The sequence below is a fragment of the Mastigoproctus giganteus genome, chromosome 1 (assembly GCF_048544385.1).
Source record: "Mastigoproctus giganteus isolate SK-2022 chromosome 1, ASM4854438v1, whole genome shotgun sequence".
NCBI lineage: Eukaryota > Metazoa > Arthropoda > Arachnida > Uropygi > Thelyphonidae > Mastigoproctus > Mastigoproctus giganteus.
The window spans coordinates 176,116,460-176,131,211 of record NC_143575.1 but is presented as its reverse complement, the minus strand read 5'-3'; the positions used below and the strand labels follow the sequence as shown (position 1 = coordinate 176,131,211).

The 14,752-nt window shown below is 41.0% G+C and overlaps 1 protein-coding gene across 2 annotated transcripts in view; it reads right to left on the bottom strand.

Moving 5' to 3' along the window:
* The window catches only part of barc (RRM1_TatSF1_like and RRM2_TatSF1_like domain-containing protein barc), a 98,372-nt gene extending 92,778 nt beyond the window's left edge, over positions 1 to 5,594 (bottom strand). The window contains exon 1 of one of the 2 annotated variants that reach the window (XM_090383164.1): positions 5,563 to 5,594. The gene's annotated coding sequence lies outside the window, so the exon portion shown is untranslated. Of the gene's footprint in view, positions 1 to 5,470 lie in introns of both variants that reach the window. The other variant, XM_090383157.1, reaches the window with a different exon arrangement.
* Positions 5,595 to 14,752: the final 9,158 nt, after the last annotated feature.

Sequence of the window (14,752 nt, the reverse complement as noted above, 5' to 3'; positions counted from 1 at the left end):
TATGTGAAATTGTTTTTTTTTGGCTGAAGCTACATAAGCTCATGCGCTTCCTTTCTTGCATCACATGCCTCCATTACTACTACTACTACTACTACATTATTGACTGTATATCCAGTCAATGATATGCAGGAATTTTGCTAGTAGGGAAAAGGAGATTATTCCTTTGTATAAGGCAATGGTCAGGCCATGCCTTGAATACTATGCACAGGTCTGGAGGCCTCATTTTAGGAAAGTTGCAGAGTTTCTTGAGCAAGTACAGAGAAGGTCAACAAGATTGGTGAGGGCAATGAAAGGGTGGTCTTACCAAGAAAGGCTTCAGTTCTGCAAACTGCAGTGTCTGAAGACTAGGCACCTGCAAGGTGATCTGATTGAGGTATATAAGGCCTTGAATGAGTTTAGCAGGCTCAATTTTGATGGGATTCTTCTTCTTGCTCAGATTATGAACCTGAGGGGGCATAAATTCACTTTGAGGAAAGACAGTTATAGAATAGCAGAGCAGAAATTTGCCTTTATCCAGTGGGTAGTTGATTGCTGGAACAAACTTCCAGCTGTCGTTGTGGAAGTTGATAGCTTAAATAAATTCAAGGAGGAACTGGACAAACATTTAGAGGGATTGAATGTGTAACATGTTTTTTTTTTTGGCCGACACTACATGAGCTTGCTTTCTTGCATCACAAGAAATATGGTCTTAAGTCTTATCTTAATCCACTTCCATTTGCTGTATCCTAAATCCCATTTTTACCAAATGATATTGATATAACATTATTGACTGTCACCACTTGTTTTATTGTCCCAGATGGGAGCAACTCTGCTGTCTATGACATCAGTATATACATTGTGTACAACTATGCCACAACATACATGGGCTCCAACTTGAATGTGCAATATTTTAAAACAACATAAACAATGCAAATGCATGAGAGTAAATGGGCCTGTAGTACTGGGATCCATTGCTTAAATAAATAAATACGCATGTCCAGTAAAAAAATTTTTAATACACATTTAATTACAAATAGTTTGTAGCTTTCAAGGCTAAAGGGGCATCTTCGTCAGTAAATACTAACAGAATTCAAATTTTAAAAGATACAGTTGTGCACGCAATGAGGCGTGTGTGGGCACGAGGTTGACCATTCAATCACTAGATTGGTGTTCATTATTGCTGCATGGACGTTATACTTCCAGCGCTTATCTAGTCTCAAAACAGTTGCCACCAAGATAGAATGTAGTCTCATTCCCTTGCTGCAGTTCATAGTTCTTGAATTACATGATATATTAAGTGACTCTAGCCAGAGTCATTGAAAAAAGTGTCAGTACTGGTCAATCACTTCATAGTCACGCTTGGGATTAAGGTTATGGTGGGTTGACCGGAAGTGTTCTGCGATTGCAGATTGGTCAGTCTCAGCAAGGCAAATCGATCTGTTGTGCTCTGCAAGGCGGTCTTGAAGGCTTCTTGAGGTCTCCCCTATGTAGCAGCTGTTTCAATCTTTGCAGGTTATGTGGTATACTACATTGCTGCGCAAGAGAGGGGCGACCGGAGTCTTCACGCTGGAAACCAGAGAACGCAAGTTTCTACCTGGTAGCTGCACGCATTTTGTTGTATTCTCAAAGGATTTTTGAAATCTAATCAGACATACCCGCATATTAGGGAATGTAGGTGACAGGTACATTGTCATGAATTGATGGCAGTCTCGGGTGGATTGCGAGCTCCTGTTCTTGCAATAAGCACTTGTCCAATATGTGGATTGGATAGTCACAACTGACCAAGTCTGTCCTCACTTTGGAAATCTCGTTGTGGCTAGCTTCATCTGTGCTGGAGTGGCTCCAAGCCCGGGAGAACAGGGCAGTGCTATTGAGATGGCTTGGGGCGTAATGTTGAAGCAACATTACTCCAGTAATGTTGCTTCAGAACCACATGTGATGACGGTGAAGATGTCATCGATGTATCTGCACCATGTTGTAATAGGTACAGGTGGGTTCAGGAATATCCGTTCTTCCAATTCTTCCATGGCAATGAAGGCCACAACAGAACTAACAGAAGTGCCCTAGTGCCCACACACGCCTCATTGTGTGCACAACTGTATCCTTTAAAATTTGTCTCTAATGTCTCCATTCTGTTAGTATTTGCTGACGAAGAGGCTCGTTTAGCCTCAAAAGCTACAAACCATTTGTAATTAAATGTGTATTAATTTTTTTACTGGACATACGTATTTATTTATTCAATGCAATTTCCACATTTTTTTTCCCTGTGCAACTTTCATTGTTGTCTTAAATTTGTGACCAACAATGAGGTGCATCTGATTTAAAGACTAATTTTTTATGCTTTAGATAGCTATAACAAGGAACTGTACTTCATTGCTTCATAACAGCCATTTGACATTTCCTACTTAATTGTACAATTACTGTTTTTATATCGTACACTCTTTGTGATCTAAATGGTTAAGAACTCCTATATGGCACTTCTCAACTATTTTGTATAGTTGCCTAACCGCACCTCCAATTTTGGCTGATCACTCACCTCTCTTATTTCAAAAATTGTAAATAAATCATACGGTCAAAAATAATAACAGGTTTAGGTATTTGGGGCCCTGACACACTAAAATACACAAAATACTATATTGTTCAAAAGCAGAATGGCATAATTAAAAAGGATATTTTAAGGGCACACTATATTGCCATGATATTCCATAAGGCACCTGTGGTGGATGGGCTCTATCCAGTTATATTAGAGGCAGCAAAGGAAGTAAGCAAACCCTTAGCCATACTTATGAAAGCTTCCTTGGAATCAGGGGAGGTCCCCACGGGCTGGAGGTGTGCAAATGTGTCCCCATTTCACAAAATGGGATCAACAGGTGACACAGGAAATCACAGACCTGTTAGTATAACTTCTGTTCCAGAGAAAATAATGGAGTCACTGGTTAAGAAAGCGATGCAGAATCATCTAGACAAGACTGCAGTTATAGTTCAGACACAGCATGGGTTTGTTAAGGCGAAGTCTTGTTTGACAACTTGACTGGATACTATGATGTGGTCACAAAGGAATTGGATGCGAAAATTAATTCTGATATCATATACTTTGATTTTAGGAAATCTTTTGATACTGTGGCACATGGAAGACTACTGTACAAATTGGGGCAGTATGGCATTAAGAGCAAGTTGCTACAATGGATAAAAGGATGGTTGAGTGGAAGAAGACAGGGAGTGGTTATCAATGGACACTGCTCTTCGTGGACTAATGTTATTAGTGGAGTCCCCCAGAGTTCAGCGTTGGACCCATTATTGTTTTCGGTATTTATCAATGATACTGATGAAGGCATATCAGGATTAATGTCTGAGTTTGCAGATGATATGAAGGTTGGCAAGGTTGTTAATGACAGTAATGATAGTACACTACTGCAACATGATCTGGAAAAGTTGAGCAGATGGGCTGAGAGGTGGCAACTGAAGTTTAACATTGACAAATGTAAAGTAATGCATATGGGTAGCAGTAAACCCAGAGTAACGTATCAACTGGGTGGTACTACACTCAGAATAGTGGAGAATGAAAAGGACTTGGGGGGTAATTATGCAGTCAGATATAAAGTTTTCTGAGCAGTGCAAAAAGGCTGCAAGAGTAGCTCATGGTGTTTTTTGAGTGATATACAGGAATTCTGCTAGAAGGAATAAGGAGGTAATTAGCCGAGTGGGCAGGAGAGCGAGTGCAGTTGCACACGCTCTTTGAGTAGACTGGGATTCGAGCTCCTGACTGCTAATACGGTCGATCTGCCAACCCGCACTGGACCAGTGTGGCAGATTATGGTCCATTTCCCTCAGCATGAATTGTTGAGGAGACTTTCATCCTGCAGTGGGTTGATAATGGCTGCACTTTACTTTTTTTTTGTCCCCTTATGCAAAGCAATGGTTAGGCCACACCCTGAGTACTATATACAGGTCTGGAGGCCTCATTTTAGGAAAGATATAGAGCTGCTGGAACGAGTACAGAGAAGGGCAACGAGATTAGTGAGTGGAACAAAGGGTTGGTGTTACCAAGAAAGGCTTAAATTCTGTAAATTGCAGATTCTGGAGACTAGGCACCTGTGAGGTGATCTAATTGAGGTGTATAAGGCCTTGAATGGACTAAGCAAGCTCAGTGATAATGGGATTCTTCCTCTTGCTCAGATTACTCACTTGAGGGGGCATAAATTCAAATTGAGGAAAGACAATTCTAGAATAGATGTGCTGAAAATCCCCATTAGTCAGCAGGTGGTTGATAGTTGGAACAAACGTCCATCTGTTGCAGTGGAGGTCAGCAACTTTAGCATTAGCAAATGCACATGATGCAAGAAAGCAAGCTTATATAGCATTGCCAAATAAAAAAAAAAAAAAAACCACAATACACACCTTTCCCATTTTACCCATCCATTCGCTCTAAATGTTTGTCTAGTTCTATCTTGAACTTATTTAAGTTGAAGGTAGAACTGGACAAACATTTGAAGTGAAAGGATGGGTGAAATGGGAAGGGATTTTTTTTTTTTGGCTGATGCTATATAACAACTCCAGGGGTTCACATTGGTGAGTATGGGCTTGGCACACCCACAGTCCTGAGCTAGATATCATCATTCTTCTCTTTCTTGGTGATTCCCTTCTATTTCTGACTCTCTCTCTCAGGATAACAAAGAATTTTTTTTTTTTTTTTTTTTTTTGGCTGGTGCAGCAAAAGCCCCAGACTTCCTTGCACCATATGGCTAATTATAATAATAATAATAATAAATAAGCTTGCTTTCTTGCATCATATGCCCTACTAATGCTAATGATATATCTACAAACATATTTTTATATAATAAAAGATTTAAAAAAAAAACAAAAAAAACTTTACTATTTAGGCTAATCATGTTGGCCTAGGCAGCCCCCAGCAACCTATGGTTCAAATATATCAATTTTAGAAAATAAATTGGTTTCTTCTGAATGGCCTTGTCACCTTCCCTGGAATCTCACGTCCCTTGGGGAGGCGAGTCCATCTGGTTCAGAGACCAGGTATACATGTACTGTATTGCAGTTCAATGGAGACAACTGAACATATACTTCAAGCTGTATATTATACTGACATGACCAAAACCAAAAGCCAATTACTCTCGGCTTCTATTTACATTTTTAAAGGGAAAAAAAAAAAAAAAAACAGTTTTACGTAACACATCATTCAAAATTCGGCTTTCCACTGCGCCTAACAATTTATTACGTATATTTTATACTTTTGGAGGAAGGGAGATGGTTTGCAAGCTACTTAATATTGAAATATTCAAAAAATTTTCTAAAAGGTTTTTTTTCCAACTTAAAAAAAAAAAAAAAAGAAGACGATTACCAGAACATACACACAAATACATCTTACATGCGCAATCAAATTTTTAAAAAGACTTGTAGAAATACGAAAAAAAATTTCATCAGCTGTTGCAAGTAAAACATCAATAAACACCCATTAACATTCTTTCAAACTTACCTTCTCAAACTCAACTTTTGAATAATATCTAAAAATTTATAAAATACGTTAACAATCACACCAAAAACATTCACAGAAGCAACATTGCTTACCTTTCAAAATAGGTGGCGACACAGAAGCATACTGCAGAGGTTGAACCCGCATAGAGAAACAGCTCACTCGTGCCTAAACCAGATACAGTCAAACGCTTACAGTACCTTTTTTTTTTTTTTTAATTCTCTTAGTATTTATTTTTTTAAAGTTACACTGTACAAATTTGCTGAGAATGTTATAAGTAGATGTATACTATGAAATTTTGGAAATTGGACGTATGATTAGCTGGATTTGGCACATCATGGCATAAGCGGTGATGTTTTTATGGCGATGTCAATGCGCCATAACACAACAGTAGCACCTACTTTTGTTTACCTTCCTGTTGAATCCCAGCACTTTGGATAATCGCTACCAATTGATAGGATACAACAGGAACTAGACAAAAGCTGTTAAAAAATATTATCAAACCAGTTCCATTTAAATCTAACTTAAACTCAATCTGTCGGATTAAAGTGTTCTTTAATGTAGATTACAAACCAAACTATTATTTATAGGCCACCCGAATAATTAAATTCATCTACCGTGCTGTGTGTCTTACGTCTGTTAATTGCATGTGTAGTATGGTCGATTTGTCTGTTTTGCTGGACGAAAAACCCCAGTTTCTGGGTGGAAAACCTTGCTATCTACGCCTGAGACCGACTAACTCAGCCACAGAGTGAAAAAAGCCCATTAAAGTTCCTCGCGTCATCGACGGGATTCAAACCCGGGCCCTTTCCACCCGATGTGGGGAGGAAGGTGACGATACTACTGTGCTACACGCACAGACTCTTTAATGTAGAGCTCGAAATGGACCAAAATGTCGTTCTGGTGCGTTATGCACACACACACACTGCCAAAAAACGAACCTTTATTCAGTATCGAATCGGGCCGCCTCTGTTTTGAATAACAGCAAGTGTGCGACGCGGCATAGATCCTATAAGGTGTTTTAGTGCGTTTCGGTTTAATGGTAACCATTCTTCAAGCAAAATATCCCGTGACTACGATAAATATGAAGGAAGAGGACTTCGTTGCCGAATAGCTCTATCCAGCATATCCCACATATTCTCAAGAGTATTTAGATCAAGTAAATGTGGGGTCCAGGAAAGATGGTGGAAATCCGTGTCATGTTCTCTGAACCATTCTTGCAGATTCTGGCTATTGGGGTATAGCCAGAATCGATGAGCTGGTGCATTCTCATCCATAAAGTGGCCATCACCTTCGTGATAAAAGTGTAGCATTGCAGGATGCAGTAGATCTGAAACAAAATTCAGCTGTTTCAATGGGCCTAGTCTGTGACAGCAAATTTCCATGATGCCACCTGATGCCCATTCCATGATGCCACCTCCAGCTGCTTGGATTGTCTTAACAAGGCAAGCTGGGCCCGTCGCTTCGTGAGGTTCTCGGCAAAATTTCTGACCTATCAGTGCAAAATAAAGTGTACCATGATTCGTCTGACCACATGACTTTCTTTCAGTGTTCCACTTTCCAATCACGACGTTCTCGGCACCACTGCAAGCTGATTTTCCTGCTTTTCTTTGAAACAAGTGTCTTAGAAATAGGCAGGGTGACTGCCAATACCCAACTTCTTCAACCCTACGCATCGTTTGGGCAAAAATAGGCCAGTTCTGGGATTGATTGAATTCAGATATTACTTGCTGCACTTTGGATGTCCTCTTTTTCCCTACAAGTCCTCCATAGAGTACGACGACGATGGTGTCGCTCTTGAAATACTGTTTTTCTGCCATATTTACGCCTTTGAGATGTTGAAGAAACTGCTTGCTTTCCAATCATTAAAACCTTAAAGATGAATGCTTTTGAGAAAACCAGTTATGTTTTTCGTTTCTTGATCGCGATTCCTGCTAAACGTGCACTCACGATAAGACGTCTTTCGAAGTCTGATAGATCATGATTTTTCTCATCCTGGCTTCAAATTACTGCAGTCAAACAGCTGTGCATTCTTTATACTCAACGAGGCAACAGATCATCACCACACGTCACAATTTTGTTTGAATTTATTTTTATATAAATAATAAATAAATTTTCTGTTAATACTCCGGGACGACCAAACGGTCAGAGGAGTTCACAAGATAGATAGAATACAAGAAACAGCACCGTATTCAGTAGTCACGGGCTTGAACCCGGGTCACTCAAGGCACGTGTACACATGCACCCGCGCCTGACCACTAGGCTACGGCGGCATGTCTGTGACTGTCTTATTACAAAGTTGCGTGTTATTTTCGCCAGTTGTTGTAGTTATAGGATTTAGGAGCATCGGTGACTAAAGCCATGTTGTTCTGTTTATTTGGCTGTAAATTGCTTGTGTTCTGAGGTCGATTTTCTGTTTCCTTGATGAAAAACGCGAGTTTCCGGAGAAACAACCATGCTACCCTCTCTGAGATCAACTTACTCAGCCACATTGTGAAAAAGGCCCATAAGAATTCCTCCCGTTATCGACGGGACTAGAACTCAGGTCTTTTCCACACAGTGTGTGGAGGACGGCAGTCCTACCAATTGTGTTATTCACGAGGATGAGAAGAGGGGGGAACGGGTTAAACGTTACGTCTCTTCAATTTACAGAGTTTTAAACACAATTATTTAGTGAGAAATTGTTGCACATACTAAAACTGTGGTGGTCTAGATCTGTGGCAAAACCATACATGTGTGGACACCTAAGGTGATTGTGGTTCAATGGGGTGGCCAGAGCACTCAAAACACTCGTTCTATCAATTCTACGGAATTGTTAATTGAAACTTGTCGTTGTGCAAAGATTTACTCCGTTCCTCCTGCATCCTACACATAGGTAGGATGCAGGAGGAACTCTAACGATCTTTCAGTCTTATCGAATCAAATTCACCCCACAATGCTTTATTTTAATCAAGATTGTGTTATTTTTTTCTTTCAAGACAATGTAACCATTCACCCTTCAAAAATTGTATCTGAATAGTTTAAGGAACATTCTCAAGATATCTAGCATTTACTCTGGCTGCTCTGAATCCATTTGGGAATGTTTGGGATACAGTGGAACATGCAGTTCGGCTTTGAAGTTCTCTACTGACCACAGTACAGTACCGACTGATGTTACAATGTTATATAGGAGAAAGAAACCTCAATTGAAAAGTACATTTTCAATTAGGTTTCTTTCTTTCTCTGTCATTGTAACGTAATTTAAGTGTTTCGTTCTATCTAAAACAAAACGGTTGTGCCCACTAAGTAAAAAAGGTAGTTCGTTAATAAATAATAATAAATTCTTTCATCAGGATATTTGCCTGCTATTGTATTGTATATTTACAGCAGCTGACAAATATCCTCATGATAGAATGGTGAAATCTGGGACTAGACACAACTTTAGACACCTCGTACATACATAATGGAATCAGTGCTACTATGGACACAGACTGTAATTCGGGAAAAAGGTGGCACTACAAGATATTGAATAAAGATTTTTAATTATTTTATTTATTTATTTATTTTTTTTGGCTAGTGAATGTCTATATTTTAACGCTCTTAAAAAGTTCTAAGCATCAGAATATTTTATGACTTTACAGATATGGCAATTTTAGCTCTTTTTTCTGAGGCTGTAAATTTATGGATTGTTAACAGCCATGATACACAGTAAGTTAAGTGTTTAATACACTGGTGCGCAAAATTTAAGGACCAGTCAGGTTTTTCACCTGTAACTTCTCGTAGGAGTGGCCTCGATATGGGTAAAGCATGCCAAAGGATCCTCGTGAGGTACAGAAATTATGAAGGAAACAACACCGACACAGCAACTGAAACAAAACGGTACAGAGGGACTTTTCTCAAAAATGGCAACGTAGCACTGGCTGCCATGATACAGATGCATCACTGCCAGAGATGGAACAAAGGGAAGAGGTGGTCCTCAGTAGGAGATATGGCCATCCCTAATGCCGATGCAAGCTTTGCATCTATTGTCCATACTTAGAACAATGTCGTTGATAAGTTCTTGCGGTAACATCGTCCATTCCTCTGTCAGCACCATCTTCAGCTGGTGAACATTTCCTGGTGGGCGTGGACGTGCCGCTAGGGGTCTTCCCAGAGCGTCCCATATGTGTTCGATGGGATTTAGATCGCGAGAAACGGGCAGGCCAATGTCCTCACTTTCCAAAAGCATATCAACAGCTGCAGTGCGATGGGGTGTGGCGTTATCATCCATAAACACGAACTCGGGGCCAATGGCATCTGGGAACAGACGCACATGGGGAAGAATTACTTCAGTACAGTAGCGTGCATCGGTTACAATACCGCCTTCCAGTATCTGGAGTTGTGTACGTCCGTCCAAGATAACGCCTCCCCAGACGAGAACACCTCGACCGCCATATCGATTGCTTTCAGTGATGTTTGCGGGGTGATACCGTGTGCCAACCTCTCGCCAGATTAGCTGACGTCCAGAATCGCTGCTGAGAGTGAATCTATTCTCATCAGTAAAGAGTACCTTAAGTAAAGATTTTGTGGTTGTACCCTTTAGAAATAGTGTTGGTCCTTAAGTTTTGCACACCACTATAAGTGTAAAGCGCATTGCTAATTTTCTGTGCTGATACTGCCTGGCCCCTTTTTAGGAACGTGGGGCTTCAGTATATGTAAAATTATATAATTAAAGATGTCACATGGTATGTAACGTGTGCAGGAAAGTATTATAAGCCGTGCAATGCGACTAGTGCCAAAATTAGTTCGCTGGAAATGGGGACCTGACAGTATCTCAGAAGCTTCCAAAAAGGTATGATTACCGATGAGTGTTCAGCATGTACTCCAATAAGAAGAAACCGCACTTATCGACAATAATGAGTGATTTCCTGGTAATTGTAAGGGTAGGTATTTGAATTCGCAAAAGGGGTTATGACAGACTAATATGTTCTCCATAGCCTATGAAGGGGTATCAAAAAGCTTTTTCCTATGTCCACGTTTTATTTTCCCCAGGAAATCGAGATTTGGAACATATATTACTCCTCTATATAGTTACCACCAAAAGTGATACATTTAGCCCATCTTCAGCGGCACTTATGGCATTTTTGTAGAAGGTCTCAATTTGCTCTTGAAACCATGCTGCTATCACAAAAATTACCACTGCATTGCCAAAAAACGTTTTTTTATACAAAAATGATTTTAGCTGCGGAGACAGGAAGAATTCAGAAATTGCCAAGACTGGGGAATAAGGCAGGTTTGGCAAAAATTTTGGTCCTAAATTCCTGGCAAGATCAGTGCTTGCGACAGAAATGAGGGATGATGCGTTGTCGTGAAGCAACAGTACGCCTTTCCTGAGCTTTCCGCGTCGCTTTTCCTTGATTGCCACATATAATTGCTGTAGCAATGTACATTGATGGTGTTATCCTTCTCCAGGTAATCAGTGAGAATAATGCCCATCTCAGCCCGGAAAACCGACACTAACACCTTTCCTGCAAATGGTTGCACGCTGCCCTTTTTGTGAATTGGTAATAATGGATGTTATTATTATTATATTAGGGTTACCTGTAATTTAATACATTAACCCGTATTTGTGTCTGTAAATTGCGTGTTCTCTGGTCGATTTTCCTGTTTTTCTAGACGGAAAAAATCCAATTTCTGGCTGAAAACAACCTTGCTATCTACGGCAGAGACCCACTAACGCAGCCACGGAGTGAAAAAAGCCCATTAAAGTTCCTCGTATCATCGACGGGATTCGAACCCCGACCTTTTCCATCCAGTGTGGTGAGGACGGTGACGATACCACTGTACTACCCACGCAGACACGTAAATTGGTGTGTCCTTTATTTTGAAAACTTGTTTCTGGGTCAAAGTGATGTATTCATAGATACCAATCGGGGGGGAAAATAGTTCAAGATTGCTTTCACAGATGGCGGTGAATTCAGCAGGGCAGGTCTACCTTTTTATTTTCTGAAAACATATCAGCAAGCGAGGAATCTATTGTTGTTGTTGTAGGGTTTTAGGAGCATCGGCGACTAAACCATATTGCTACTTGTATACTTTCTGTAAATTGTGTTCTGAGGTCGATTTTCTGTTTTTCTCCAGGAACCCATCCTTCTCCCTCCTGACAGTAGCCATGGAATGAAAAATTTACACAAAAGTTACTCGCACCAATCACGGGATTCGAACCGGGACGTTTTCCACCCTTGCTTGAGGAGGACGATGATTTTAAGCACTTTGCTATCTGCGAAGACTGTGGAGTGAGACATCTTGTATAGTGTGTCTCGTCAAACTGCATCGGGGGAGGGGGGTTCCCTCTAACTTCGTGTTGTTGTTGTTGTTATTAGGTTTTAGAAGCATCAGCCACCAAGGCCATGTTGTGTACATTATCTATAAATTGCATATGTTCTGAGGTCAATCTTCTGTTTTGCTGGACGAAAAATCCGAATTTCCCGGAGAAAAAACCATCCTATCCTCGGCTGAGATTGACTAATTCAGCCATGTTGTGAAAAAGACCCATGAAAGTTCCTCCCGTCATCGACGGGATTCAAACTTAGGTCGGCCTTTTCCATAAGGTGTGGGGGAGGATGGCTTTCCTACCAACTGTGCTACCCACGAGGGCAACTTCATGCAGTATACTCTGTGTAAGTACAAACTATGTAAATGGCAGAGATAGCATATAGCGTTAATTGTAATGCGACTTCATCTTTGCGCAATCGGGGGTTTTCCCCAACTCCACAAAGATGCCAGAGATAATGAGAGTTCTGGTGTTAGTCTGCATACATAGTGTTTGAAGAGGGGACGCCGCCGGTGGTTTCCCCACAACTGCGCCATAAGTACTCTTGTGAAGTCTGTAAAAGCCAGACAAAAATATTGTGTGCGGTATGCAAGTAGTATTATGCTGGGTTCTGTTGTTGTGTTCTGATTTTTGGCGGCAGGGCCCTTGATGGGACTACATCGATGCCCGTACATACTGCTAGGAGGTAAACCAGGCTGCCCATTATTCTCTGGCTGGTCTCCGCCAGGGCCGCCCGAGCTTCCTGGACGAAGACCAAGTAAAAAAAAAAAAAAAAAAAAATCAGAGAGAGGATGTAGATAAAGGCATCCCCATAATTATCGGCGGAACATTGGCTCTACCAGACGAAAGGGGAAGGGGTATCACCTGGGAGAAGGAAGAAAGACCACTCAGTGAGGATGCTGGGTGTGGTCGCCTGTTGGCATCGAATTAGTAAAAAACTACTCGATCATACCCAATCCGAGAATTGGGTTAGCAGCATCCTACCAGGGTATATCCGGGTTAGTCTGGTCAGGTGAAATCTTACCCAGGCATGGGGCTGATTTAGCAAGGGGAGCCCACTCTGGATTTCCAGGGTTAGCAGTCCATGTAGGTGGAAGTAGAAGAGGGTCAATTCCGGTATGAAGGTCAGTCCAGGGAAATACTTCAAGACGTCGAAGTCCTAGTTAGGGATAATAGTTGAGTCACTATCGGTAGAGTCATGTCCGGTTTAAGTCAAATCCAGGTTCAGTTAGAAAAAGTTTTAGGTGAACATGCCCATTTGATCCTTGGGTTGAGAGAAAGGTACAGAGGAAGACATTAGTCATGGTCAGAAGGAGTGTGTTTTCTTTGGACATTACTGTTCTTCTGCGAGTGAAAAGCTTCTGAGAGAAATTGGTAAAAGCTGGGTAGTACTGTGGTCTCTTTTGAAAAGGTGCTCTCTATCTTGTGGAAAGTCATTTATATATGTGATTAGTTGGGTACGAAGGTCCTCGTAGCGAGAGAAGATGTAGGTAGTAGTAGTAGTGGCATGTGATGCAAGAAAGCAAGCGTATGAGCTTATGCAGCATCAGCCAATAAAAAAAAAAAAAAAAAATCACATCATTCCCTCCAAATGCCTGTCCAGTTCCTCCTTAAATTTATTCAACCTATCAACTTCCACAACGACAGATGGAAGTTTGTTCCAGCAATTAACCATCCGCTGGCTAAAGGAAAATTTCCTCACATCTATTCTACATCTATCTTTTCTTAATTTGAATTTATGCCCACTTAGGTTCGTAATCTGAACAAGTGGGAGGATCCCATCAGAATTCAGCGTGCTCAACCCATTCAAGGCCTTATACACCTCAATCAGATCACTGCGCAGGTGCCTAGTCTCCAGCCACTGCAATTTGCAGAACTTAAGCCTCTTGGTAAGAGGATCCCTTCATTCCCCTCACCAATCTTGTTGTCCTTCTCTGTACACGCTCAAGCAAATCAACATCCTCCCTAAAATGAGGCCTCCAGACCTGCACGCAGTACTCAAGGCGTGGCCCGACCATTGCCTTATACAGAGGGACAATCACCTCCTTTTCCCTGCTAGCAAAATTCCTATATATCATTGACAACACCCCATGACCTGCCTGGCAGCCTGTCTGCATTGCTCAGAAAACTTCATATCTGACAGCACAATTACTCCCAGGTCTTTTTCATTTTCTACCACCTTAAGTGTAGTACCACACAGTTGGTACTTTTCTCTCGGGTTACTTCTACCCATATGCAGTACTTTGCATTTGTCAAGGTTAAACTTCAGTTGCCACTTCTTAGCCTATCTGCCCAAATTATCTAGATCCTGTTGCAGTAGCACACTGCCTTTACTGTTATTAACAACCCTGCCAACCTTTGTATCATCTGCAAACTTCAACACTAAGCCTGATATACCTTCATGAATATCATTGATAAATATACAAAACAACAGTGGACCCAACACCGAACCCTGTGGAACTCCACTAATAACATTAGTCCACAAAGAGCAGTGTCCATTGATTACGACCCTCTGTCTTCTCCCGCTTAACCATTTATCCATTGTAGCAACTTACCCTTAACACCATTCTGCTCCAATTTGTACAATAGTCTTCCATGCGCAACAGTGTCAAAAGCTTTCCTGAAATCGAAATATATGATATCAAAATTATTTTTTGCATCCAGTTCCTTTGTACTCACATCATAATAACCAATCAAATTTGTCAGACAAGACTTTCCCTTAACAAACCCATGCTGTGTCTGAATTATTGCTGCAGTCTTGTCTAGATGATCCTGCAATGCATCTTTCCAGTGACTCCATTATTTTACCCGGAACAGAAGTTAAACTAACTGGTTTCTAATTACTCGTGTCACCCTTCGATACCCCTTTGTGAATTTGGGATATATTTGCACATCTCCAGTCCGTGGGAACCTCCCCTGAGTCCAAGGATGCTCTCATAATTATGGCTAAGGGTTTGCTTAGTTGCTTTGCCGCCTCCTTTAATATAACTGGA